This window comes from Gracilinanus agilis, chromosome 1 (genome assembly GCF_016433145.1).
Source record: "Gracilinanus agilis isolate LMUSP501 chromosome 1, AgileGrace, whole genome shotgun sequence".
In the NCBI taxonomy this organism is placed as follows: Eukaryota; Metazoa; Chordata; class Mammalia; order Didelphimorphia; family Didelphidae; genus Gracilinanus; species Gracilinanus agilis.
The window spans coordinates 159774414-159784936 of NC_058130.1; the positions used below are offsets into that span (position 1 = coordinate 159774414).

The window sequence follows — 10523 nt, forward strand, 5'->3', positions numbered from 1 at the left end:
TCTGAAGAATAGTGATAATGGATTTTCTATTAATATTGAAAAGAACTTCAGAGCAAATGAGAATGCACAGAACTAGTTACATTGCAAGGGAACAAGATTCCTTCAAACTGGTTAATCAGACAAGAAGCAGATCCATAGGAAAAGTAGGAGTTATGATAGAAAAGTTTTCAAAGTTAGAAACAAAAGTCAGTGTTTTAAGGTCTTTAACTCAGAATTATGGTCCAGTGGCAAAAGTCAATAGCCTAAGAATGAGGAGGTTCATATTCAGTTCTAGTTTTGAACCTGCTACTAAGTATCTTAGAATTTTTCTATGCCTTAATTTCCTCATCTATAATATGAGGTTAATAGGACCTGTTCAATCTAGTTCACATAATATTTGAGAAATAAGAGATAATGAATGTATACTTTTTTGTATTTAAAATGTTTGTTTATTATCATTTATTTTTATATCACCTTCATTTTGAAACATGTCCTTTACCTTGCCAGTATCCACAGATACCTTTTTTAAAGAGGAGAAGAAGAAGAGATAAAGAACAGGTTAGCAAAATTAATGCATTAATGGAATCTGAGTTTATATCAGTGTGTGCAGAGTTCTAAACTCATAGTCCACCACATTGCCTTAACTCTTTTAAAGAAGGGAGGAATGGTGGTAAATTTTTTTCTTTGAGGCCCAAGCTTGATTATTATACTTAAATAGCATTCCTTTTCTTTTTTCATATTTCCATTTGCATGGCTCTAATAGTTTTGCAAGTTTTTTTCTAGGTCTGCACACTTCTCTTTGTATCAGTTGCAAATTGTTAAAAATTAGTTTCAGAATATGGTGTGATTGAGATTACTGTTTTGCATTGTAGATAGAATATGGCACTTAAAATTTTAGAAAGAGAAAGTTAAAATTATTTTTATATGTAATTGGGAAAAATTAAAAAATTATATGAAAAAAGATTTAGAGCCCTAAAAAACTTTGGAATACTTGCTTTGGCGGCATATTTACCAAAACTGAAATAATTCAGAAGAGTTTAGCATGGCTCCTGTACAAGGATGGCATACCAATTCATGAAACATTCCATTAAAAAGGACTTTAAAGGCCACCTAGTCCAACCTTCTCACTTTACAGAAGGGCATCGAGGGCCACAGAAATTAAATAATGGCAATATAGATATTAAGTGATAGAAGCTTTGAATTCAGGTTCTCTGATTTCAAAGGCAATATTTTTACTTTTATACAATTATTCTTCTTTCACAGTGTTGGTTTGGGAGTTGGAAGAATTGTGTTCCAGTCCTGCCTTAGTTGATTCATTTGTAAAATAAGAAGCCTGTGCTCAATGGTCTCTAATGTTCCTTCTAGGTTAAATTCTAGGTCTATTCCATAAGACCCAAGGTAATTTGTGTTTTATCCATTGGAGCAAAGATATCAAGTTAATCATTCTTTTGTAGGGAAGGGAACCCTCTTGAAGAACTAGAAGTAATTATTGCCTCTTCTGCATTATTGCCAGACCAATATATATGAAGTCACTTTAATTTTTGAGTTTACTGAATTTAGGTTTTTTTATTCTATTTTTGCCCTAATTCCTCTTTCAGAATATCTTTGTTTTTGTTTTATTTTTTCACAAAAAAATTTGATTTTTTTACATTGATGTTTTTATAATAATTTGGTCATGGTAGTCAAAATGTTGTTATCTAAATGATAGTCAATAATCAGATTATGAGACTTTTATATAGATTTTCCTCAACAATTGGACATGGAATGTTTCTAGGGCTATGTTCAGTCTTTCTCAAAGATCTATATCTTTAAAATCTACTATTCTCTTGGTAATTGCATTTGACTATAAATTATGGTGCATCACAATCTTAGAAGACTTAAAATTACAGTGATCCAAAGGATAATAGAAATATGTACATTTACCACAGGATGTTATCAACAGCTACTTGAGAACTAGAAATAGAATAAAATATTTTGTTTTAGACAAAATGAACCACAAAAGGAGGTAGGTTATTTGTATATCAAGAATGAGAAATGAGGAAGCCTGTTACTACAGAGGTAATTCCTAGATCCTAAGGAAACCAAAGATAGTTCTCCAATGCTTTATATGCAACATTTATGGAATATTCACAAGCATTTATAAGAATTATATGGGATGAGAAGGTGGTTGAAGGGCTGGCATCCTCTTTGGGAGATGGATCACACATATTAGTGAAAACATGGATCCTTCAAAATATTTCATGTAGAAATTATTTCAGTGTTTTGGTGACATTAATAAATTATGCTAATTTCTTAGCTTTATCAAATAGAAGAGTGCTAACTCTGCTGCTAGCGTTTGTTGGTGTGTTGTTATATTCCTATGCTGGTATAACTTGTAGTTATTTTCTAAAGTATTCTTAGATTCATATTTAACAATACTGCATTAATCCATTCATTAATAACACTTGAATTCTAATTGTTGGTCTTGCCGATATAAACTTTGCAATATTTTTCTGCTACTTGGCATAATCCAAGGCAGCCAAGGTGGTGCATGCTCCAATTACATGTTAATTTGTTTCACTAATCATGAATTTTTTGACCCTATTATCCACCAAATAATTATTGTTATTATTATAACTGAATTAGCATCAGAAAAGTGTCCTCATTTTCTGTATTTGTCTTTTTTTTAAACCCTTACTTTCTGTCTTAGAATCACTACTAAGTATTGGTTCCAAGGCAAAAGAGTGCTAAAGTCTGGGTGGGGTAAATGTTTTTACCCAGTGTTACATAGCTAAGCAGTGTTTGAGATCGTATTTGAATCCAGGATTTCATGTCTCTAGACCTGGCTCTCTAATCGTTGAGCCACCTAGCTGTCCCTATGTATTTGATTTTAATTATCCATCTTGTATAGGTCAAGGATTATGATATGTCTCTTTCTTAGTCTGAAACAAAACAAAACACAAAGTTTTGGGTAAGATATAAGAGCCCAGTTCTCTGTTCTGCCAACAACTACCTCTAGGACCTTAGGAAATCATCTGATTTTTTTTTGCCTCAGTTTCCTGACCTAGAAAATAGTGATAATAACAACTGAACTGACCGCATGCCAAGATTGTTAAGAGGATATAATGCAGTGAAAGATGAAAAAGATCTTTAAAATGTAGAAGATACAAGGGGTGAAGCCAAAATGATGGAGTATAGAAAGCACATAGAAGAGCTTTCTCTATCTGTAACATGGGGGAGGAGGCTTATCTAGAGCTCATATGAATGAAGTACCAGTTGTGAGACTAGGAGGTGGTGACAAAAACAGTGGCAGCTTTGGGACTTCTCAATCCAGGGATGGTAAGGGGACCTGAAAGTGCATCAGAAAAAGGATGACAGGAGTCCCTTGTGGTAGCACTGAACACAGGATCAGAAACTGTTTGGCAAATTCTTTGTCTATACCTACTTCAGTGTTATAGTTTAAGTGAAGAGAAGAGCACTTTTGGTCAAGAAGGAGTGAAAGATCTAGGGACAGCCTCACTTCCAAGCCCCAAGAAATCAGGAGCCCTGAGGAACTACGTTGTTTCTAATCCCAAGGGAACAGGGGAACTGAGGATCATTATTGATTGTAATCCCAAGGGATCAAGGTAGCTTGGTGAGTAAGGAACAGAGTGCAGATTGGGAGAACAATGACCCCACCTTTCTTTAGATCACATCTTCTTGGAAGCACAGAAAATTTTGAAAACCCCAGAATTAGCTCTAAAAACAACAGTGGAAAAAAAAGTCTAAAACTTGAAGTGGTTGCCCTCCACCATTTCCCCTGAAGCCAGAAACAGAGCCCAAAATTTACATGAAATTCCAAATCAAGAAATATAGTGGAAAATTAACAAACAAAAAGGAAAAAAAAGAACTTGACCATAAAAGTTTATTGTGGTTTAGGGAAGATCAAGACACAAACTCAGAAAAAGACAATGAAGTGAAAATAATTACAAGCAAAACCTCAAAGAAAATAAAATATAAATTGGACATCAACCCAACAAGAATTCTTGGAAGAGCTAAAAAAATGATTTTCAAAATCAGAGTAATAGAGGAATAAAATAGGCAAAGAAATGAAAGCAAAGAAAGAATATTATGAAAAGACTATTAATAGCTTGGTAAAAGAGGCACAAAAAGTAGAAAAGGAAATACATTAAATAGGAGAATTGGCCAAATGGAAAAAGAGGTGTAAAAATTCACTGATGAAAATAATTTCCTAAAAATTAGAATTAGGCAAGTGGAAGCTAATGACACCAGGAGACAGCAAGAAACAATAAAACAGAATCAAAAGAATAGAAAAATAGAAGAAATGTAAACTTCCTCATAGGGAAAATGACTGACATGGAAAATGGACCAAGGAGAGATAATTAAGGAATTATTTTATTATCTAAAAGTCACAATCAAAGAAAGAGTACAAACATCATATTTTAAGAAATTGACAAGGAAAACTTCCCTGATATTCTTGAATCAGGTAAAATAGGAATTAAAATAATCTAATAATCACCTTCTGAAAAAAAAGCTCCCAAACTGAAAAATCCTGAGAATATTATAAACAAATTCCAGAGCTCCCAGGTCAAAGAGAAAATAATTCAGTCTCATACCAATAAAACTACCAAAGAATTATTTTATAATCCTAGAAAATATAGTAAGAAAATTATTTTGGAAGAATGAAAGGAAAACAATATTAAGAGAATCAATGGAAAAATGTGGCCAGGGATCCTAGTAGTACAGATTTCAAACTATATTACAAAGTGGTAATCATCAAAAATAATCTGTCACCATCTGAAAAAGAATGATGAATCAGTGAAATATAGTAAGTACACAACACAGAGTGACCATAGCTATAAAGTGTTTGATAAATCCAAATAACCAAGTTTTTTGAGTAAGAACTCAATATTTGACAAAAAGTTGGAAAAACTGAAAATGAAAGCAGTTTGAAACTAGACTTAGACTAACATCTGTTACTATATTCCAAAAACAAGGTCAAAATGGATAAATTATTAAGATATGAAGGGAGATATAATAAGAAAATTAGGGGTATATAGGAAAAATGTGCCTGTAACATCTATGGGTAAAGCAAGAATTTATGAATAAATAACAGATAGACCATGACAGGATATAAAATGGATAACTTTGATTATAGGAAATTTAATAAAAGCTCTTGCACAAATAAAACGACTGTAGTCAAAATTAGAAATAAAACTGGGAAAAATTTTAAGGCAAGTTTCTCTGATACAAGCCTCATTTCTCAAATATATATATTATCAAATATATATATATACACACATACATACACATATATACATACATACATATATATGTATATATATAACTGAGACAAATTTATAAAAATAAGAGCCATTCCCGAGTTGATAAAGCATACAAAAAGGCAATTTTCAGAAAACAATTAAAGATCATTATTTAATAGTCACATGAAAAATGCTCTAAATCACTATTGATAGAGAAATGGAAATTAAACCAACTCTGAGATACTACTTTACACTTATCAGATTGACTAACATAAGAGAAATGACAAATCCTAGAGGGGATGTGGAAGAATTGGGATGCTAATGCAGTTAGTGGAATTATGAACTAGTTCAAACATTCTGGAGAGTAATTTAGAATTCTACCCAAAGAGTTATAAAACTATATACACTCCTTGACACAGAAATACCCCTACTAGATCTGAATCCCAAAGTGATCAAAGAGAAGAGGACCTATATGTATATACATAATTGAAAACAAATCAAAGAAGGGCAAAGGATGAGAGAGAGAGAATTCAGAACATAAAATTTAAAAATTGTTAAATAATTTCCCCATGTAATTGGGGGAAATGTAATGAAATAAATAAAAATAATTAAAAAATAAATGTGGAATGTATTCTAGTAATGCAGATTGGGAAGGGAGAAAACCAATTTTATGTGATTATCAGCATAGGGAATGCTTGGTGAAGAAAGTCCTACAAATGTAGACTGGTACATTAGGGTTGCGTTGGACCCTGAGAGGACAAATGACTTGCCTAGGGTCACAGAGTCATTATATGTCAGGGTAGGCTTTTGAATCCAGGTCTTCTTGACCCCTATATTGACTTTTTAATCCACTATGCTTCCCTTCATATTTATGGCAGTGTATTTAAGATACAAAAGCAAAACTCTCTTACTAATACAATGAAACTGAAGCTGCTGATCAACTGTTATATTGTATAATTGAAAAACAACTTTGAGCTGTCTTTTCAGGCTCAGTGACAGTTTTGCACATCTATCACTTTATATTCTCCAGATCTGTCTCCTTTTTGCCCAACATTTATGAGTAGCTTTTTGAGTTGGGAGGATGGTTAGTGGCCATGAAATAGTACTCCCTCCCCCATTTCCTACTGGACCTATGATTATGATCTTGTTAAATATTACACACTACCTGAAGATAAAGGCAGGATATGGACTGGACCTGTGATTTCATTGATATAGGGAACATATTGATAAGGAAACATTCTCTGCCAATGTAGTCTAAAACCTCCTGTGATTTATATAGATTTAGAGTTGCCTTGAGTACTACATCAAGTGACTTGTCCAGAATCACATAACCAATATGGATCAGAGATGGGATTCGAATTCATAATATCCTCTATTTTTTTTCTAGGTATGGGCTAAATATAGGCTGTTTTCAAGGTATGAGCTAAATATAGGCTGTTTTCTAGGTATGGGCTAAAATGAAGATCAATATCATAGTCTTACTGATAGTAACAACATTGGTACTTAAGAGTTCAGTTTTTCATTCAGCAAAATAGAAACTTCAAGAGGTATATGAACATACATTTTATTTTTTGAACATGTCAAGGGATTATAGACGCCTATAATCCATATGTCCATGCACATAAGGCATATTTTCTTCCTCCAAATATGCATTCTGAAATTAATGAGGGTGTTGAGATAAAGATTTGCCCCTCCTATTTAGAGATGGGATAGACTCCCAGCTTTTATTTTTCATTTATTTTCATTGCCACTATTCCTAAGGTAAGGTAATGCTATTCTTAAGGTAAGAATGGAATGTATTTTCTTCTGTTAACAAAAAAAAATAATAAAATTGACATTTCATTTGAATACAATGAGTTGAGTACTTAAAAAAACTCCTAACGGAACTCCCCACGACATGCATTCTCCAAAATCATTAAGCAAAATGAACTAATAGCAAAAGATGGTGACTAATCGCACATGTTATTTTTTTATTTCTCTAGATTTATGGAATGTAAACAAAAGGGAAAGAAGGATGTGCACTTTACCTTGGCGAGTAGTGAGTGTCTCAATGTTGAATGTGGCATAATGGATAGAGAGCTGGATTTGGAGCCTGAAAGCTTTGAATTCCAGTTTCCTCTGATTGCACGACTTATTTGACTCTGAGTAAGTCACATACCTTTCAATGCTCTCTAAGTTACAGAAAAAGAGCCGGGAATTTAATAATTGGAATTGCCTGTACTAATGAAATCAAAGGTCTAGTCCCTATTCAGATTTGGTCTGTAGGCTCAACTTTTCAAATTACCTCCTATCAAAGATGCTAATTAATTAGTGTGCCACAGTTTTTTCCCCCTTCTTTTAATAGCAAATATCTTTTGGGAAAAGAGGCAGCCAACCCATTTATATAAGGTTTGAATGGGAAGTTTTGGAGTTCTAAAGATAGCTTTTTGTATCCTGTCCAGTGCCCTCCATGGGCCGGGACAGAAGGGAGAGGTGAGGGGATGGAGCAGAGACAGAGGGCTGTATTAATGATGATCAGTCCAATCAAGCACCAGCATGGGTGTAGCAGATGTATGCCATGCACATCGCAATGTGCTATTTTAAATTTCCTGGGGGTAGCATTTCTTACCGGATAGCAGCATGTCTTGCTCATCAGGCTTCTTAGTAATATGTACCTAGAGCTCTCCACCTAACTGCACCCGCTGTGTTAGTGATTATGCTGTGAGTAATGACAGGTCTGCCTTGGGAGATTATGGATATGCTACAGATGGGGGCAGCCGATCAGCTAAGGTGTGTAAATTTGAAATTGCTAGTTGCATCCTGGTTGCATTAAGAACTGAGGAAAGCAGGAGTAAGAAAACCGCAGCAGGAGAGGCACCCAAAGCAACAATAATTTCCTACAGTTCTCCATTGGTTTTAAAATCAGCTATTTATGTGTATCTCCATAAGTATAAGCAAAATGATTGTTTTCCTTCGTGGAAAATCTGGCTCCACAAAACTCTAATTTTCCACACAGGATATCAGAATGATTCTGGTAGTGGCACTTTCTAGTTGCAAACTGATGTTTCCCCTCCACATTTTCCCATTTCTGTTTGTTCCTTTTCCCTCTTTCTCTTATTTAATTTCTCCTTTATCTTTCCTTTCTTCTGCTTTTTGTGGTATCTTTTTCCTCCTTCTTTTTCTTTTTCTACCTCTTTTATTTCTTTTTCTGTTTTTTGACATTGAGAACACCTCAAATTTATTAATCTCAGAGAAGACTTCTAGCTTCTTCTTTTTCTTATTCTTCTTCCTCAGCTGCTCTCTTCTTATTCTCCCTTTTCCTCTTTCCCCTTCAATTTCTTCCTCTTTTTTGATTCCATTCTCTATTCCTTTTCCTTCTTTCACTCTTCCTCCTATTTCTTTTCATCCCCTTTTCTTCCTCTTCCTCTTCCTTATTCTTAGAATAGGGGATGGATCGGATATTAAACTGATAAGAACAGATACTACACTTGATCTCAGCCAAAAGGCTAAGAAAAGATCCTCATTCTTAGGATAGTGTTTTTGACTCATTGTACTTAATAAATATTACTCTGCTTCTCTCTTTCCCCTCTCAACATTTCTCTTTTTTCTTTCCTACTCCAAAGTATGCATTCTTCATGCACAGACAACTCAATGACTTCATCTCTACTTGGGTGTGGAGTGGATGGTATAATATCAGCAATGGATGTTGCACCCTCAGTTCACTAAGATGTGATTGATTAGAGTTATATGTGGTGGATTACTGGCATTTTCTTGCAGTTTCAATGGGTCCTCAGTAGATATAAAAGAGACTAATTATAGCTACAGTAAACCTTAGACATCATAGACTCATAGATTTAGATTGGGAAGGGACCATAGAGGTTACTGAGTCCAATCCACTCATTTTATAAATGAGGAGTGCGAGACCCAGAAAAATAAAGTGACTTACCTAAATAGCTAGTAAATAACAGTTCCAAAATTTTAACCCAGGTCCTCCGATTCCAAATTCAGTACTCTTTCCACAGTACCTCATGTTTCACCAGCAAATGCTTATGTTCTATTTGGACTAGTAAAAGAAGGGAGCCATTTTTGCCGGGCTTAGGTAAATAGGGGAAGAAAAAACTCGTGAAAACATGGTGGATTATTTATTTGGGGGAGTCTGTCAGGCTGACTTAAATTATCTTGTCCAACCCTTTCATATCATAGAAAAAAATTCTCAGGCCATCAAAAGTTAAGTGACTCATTCAAGGTAATGTTGCTAGTAAGTGGCAGAGATATGGCTAGAAGGCATGTCTTCTGACTCTTTTTCTTACTGCCCTTTCTCCCATCAGTGCTCTCCTAACTCCATTCTGCTGCCTCAGAAAGTTTCTTTGGGAGTAAATCTATATATTCTGTACTAAAGTGTGTGTGTGTGTGTGTGTGTGTGTGTGTGTGTGTGTGTACACACATGCATATATTTACATATAGTTGTGAACATAAGGAACTCTAGGGTAGGAACTAATGAAAACGCTATTCTTTTGTATTCCAAACATTAATTCCTATGTTATAAGATTCTTATATAGCCTTACAACCATTTAGGGATACCCTCCAAACTAATGATTTTCAGCAGAGTTAAGTTTGTTGGAACATTTCCTGTCTACGGGTGAGAGCACAGCTTCCTCCCTTAACATTATAGTCAAAATTAATTCTCAAGTATTTAGTAACTACCTAGTACGAGCTTGGTGTTTCACTAAATATTGGGGAAATAAAATCAAAATAAAACCAACCTTCCACAATAGGGAAAAAACATTGACATATATGTAATGGGGGACTGGTATATGCACAGAGTATATTAGCATGCTTGGCTGATGCAAATTCCCCATGTGGAGGAGTCTGGGGAGCTGCCTCTGGGAGAGTTTTGATAATGAATCATGGAAGTGTCTTGATGGGGGCAGCAAATATTTAAAGACATTCAAACGGAAACAAATAACCCAGCCATAAAGTAGTGATATGTATTTATTTTTGAATATATTTATCTGTTTTCATGCTTTTCCTCCCATTTGACAGTAATCTTTTTGAGGGATTTCCCTTTGTCCTTATTTTGGTATCCCTAGAGCCTAGCACAGTGCCTGTCACATTATAGGTAATCAACAAAGACTTATGGAATTGAATTCAGATTTAACAATGGAGCAACAGATGGACTATTTACTTTCTGATCTTCACTCTGCAACTTCTCTCCACTTCATATCCCAGCCAGAGATTACACAAGGATACCTCGGAGAAAGGAGAGATGCCTTCCGATTAAACAAGAAATGCTTTATCTTTCGAAGCTGGCTTGGTGATTTG

The 10523-nt window shown here is 34.5% G+C and overlaps 1 non-coding gene and 1 pseudogene across 1 annotated transcript; one reads left to right on the top strand and one right to left on the bottom strand.

Moving 5' to 3' along the window:
- Window positions 1-970: 970 nt before the first annotated feature.
- Window positions 971-1073, top strand: LOC123232745. The gene has a single exon (XR_006505260.1). It is a non-coding gene; the product is annotated as a U6 spliceosomal RNA (small nuclear RNA).
- Window positions 1074-8579: 7506 nt separating this feature from the next.
- LOC123232837 lies at window positions 8580-8719 on the bottom strand (annotated as a pseudogene).
- Window positions 8720-10523: the final 1804 nt, after the last annotated feature.